The 2,404-nt window shown below is 40.6% G+C and overlaps 1 non-coding gene across 1 annotated transcript; it reads right to left on the bottom strand.

Moving 5' to 3' along the window:
* Positions 1 to 800: 800 nt before the first annotated feature.
* On the bottom strand, positions 801 to 964 carry LOC142358977 (U1 spliceosomal RNA). Its single transcript, XR_012762016.1, has one exon. It is a non-coding gene; the product is annotated as a U1 spliceosomal RNA (small nuclear RNA).
* Positions 965 to 2,404: the final 1,440 nt, after the last annotated feature.

Here is a 2,404-nt window from a genome sequence, read left to right on the forward strand (position 1 = left end):
GTTCTCCAGGACCTTTCAAAGATGATGGAGAGTGGCTCAGCAATGACATCTGCCAGCTCCCTCAGCACTCGTGGGTGCATTCCATCGGGGCCCATGTATTTGTGGGAGTCCAAATTGTTTGAATCATCTCTCACACAATTCTCCTCAATCAAGGGAAGGCCATCCTATCTGCAGGCTTCCTCTCTTGCCTCAAGGGCCTGTGATTCCTGCGGGACAGCCTTAGCTCTAAAGACATAAGCAAAGAAGGCATTCAGTAGCTCTGCCTTCTCCGCATCCTCCATCAGCAGGGCACTCACCTCATTTGCCAGTGGCCCCACATTGTCCCTAGTCTTCCTTTTGCTGCCAATGTACCTGAAGAAGCCCTTCGTGTTGTCTTTGTCATCCCTTGCCAGATTTAATTCCAGGTTGGCCTTGGCCTTCCTCATTGCTTCCTTGCATGCTCTGACAATGTTCCTGTACTTCTCCCAAGTGGCCTGTCCCTCTTTCCACATTCTGTAGACCTTTCTCTTCCATTTGAGTTCTGCTAGAAGCTGCTTGCTCATAATGTGGGTCTCCAGCCTCTGCTACATTTCTATCTCAGAGACATGCACAGATCCTGAGCATGGAGGAAGTGACGCTTAAACAGTGACCAGCTCTCTTGGTCCCCCCTACCTTCCAGAGCCCTGACCCACGTGATTCCTCCAAGTAGGTCCTTGAAGAGGCCAAAGTTAGCTCTCCTGAAGTCCAAGGTTTTGATCCTACTTATTGCCCTGCTTCCTCCACACAGGATCCTGAACTCCACCATTTCACAGTCACAAAAAAAGAGAAGAGCATGAACGCAGTCCCCCACTACCACAAATTAAGCAATTGATTTTCCCACATTTGGGGAAATTGCAGTGGTCAGCGCAGCTGGAGTGCAAGAGATGAGACTCGCCCTGGGAAAAACACCTGCCTGATCATGGTATCTCCACTGCCAGGTAAGTAAATTTGCTTGGTTTTTCTGTATGCCCTGAGACAATTCAGGGTAGAATTTAAAGTATTTAACATATCTTCATCTTTCGGTATGATCTAAGCAATTTATGCCCACTAAGTCAGGATCAAGATTGGAGCAACCCTTTTGAATATTACGTGCGATAAATTCCTTTCAATTTTTTTCAGGGACTTATACATTTTTCCTTAAACCTTTTAAAACACAGAGGAAATTAAAGTCTTCTCTGAGGTTCTGATGGATGAAGAACTTAAATGCTGACATTGTACAACTTATTAGATCCAAGCATTAGAATATTCACATTAAATCAAATGGAAAACATTAGTGGGTTTGTAATTATGACTTCAGTATGATGGGAATGTATTGTGGGTTTTCTGGTTAAAAAGCAAATGTTACTTAGAAGCCACTTCTCTTAAAAAATCATGAACATAAACCATCAGCCTTAGGAAATTCCCATACTGTTATTTAACCAGAAGTATGAAAAGATGAAGCAAATTCTGTTTCGGACTAGTGAGCTATCTGTTCTCTTATAACAGCACTAAGCTGTTGCTAAGAATGTATTTCTCTTTGCTAAGTCAGTATGCTGACATGGAACCTATTATTTTAGATGAGTATGTTACTTCTGGAAGAATTCATTCGTCTCCGTCAAAGGTTTTTGTATTTTTTCTTCCTCAAAGAAAAAAAACGCATTGGATTTCATTTCTTCTAGACATTTATGTCAAAGCTGGCATAAGCAGCATGTTACTTTATGAATTCAGTAGATTAAGAGGCTTCCTTCTCTAACATAGGTGTTTAAACTACACTTGGAAACACAGTTTATACCCAGAACATACTTCCAAGATTACCACTCATCCTCATTTCCATATTCTCAGACTTTCTTTTAAAATTTACGTTCTAAAATAGTCCTTTTCTTGTGAGAATAGAGTATTTTGTGTTATATTTGGAGCTAGGTAGACTCTCTCTGGTGGCTAACTTCAAACCTTGACTGTCCAGGTGCTACCATTTCTCTGGCTTAAGTAGTATATTGATAGAGAATGATGTGCATTAAAACTTACTGTGAAAGTAATGTGACTGGAGCCTGTCTTCATGCTTCTTTGCAAAGTGGATGCCAAATTCGGTCACAAAAGTCACAGAGACATACAAGAGAAAAGCATCATAAAACCTGTGCACCTTTTAGCTGGGAAAAAAGCTTCATACATTGTCCATCCAAGAAGGTGAAGAATATATGAATGAACAAAAGAATAAGAAATGGCTTACAATATTGAAAAAATGCTAATCTACTGAATCAAAGCCATTGCACATCATCAACTGGCAACCCTAAGTAGTTTGTCTTTAGAAAAAACATTTCTCTTGATAGCTTTGAGTAATTACTGTAATATGCATTTTCAAAGACACCTCTGCTTCCCAGAGAAGCTGTTTGAAACTAATAGAAAGTGG

The sequence above is a fragment of the Opisthocomus hoazin genome, chromosome Z (assembly GCF_030867145.1).
Source record: "Opisthocomus hoazin isolate bOpiHoa1 chromosome Z, bOpiHoa1.hap1, whole genome shotgun sequence".
NCBI classification, from domain to species: domain Eukaryota; kingdom Metazoa; phylum Chordata; class Aves; order Opisthocomiformes; family Opisthocomidae; genus Opisthocomus; species Opisthocomus hoazin.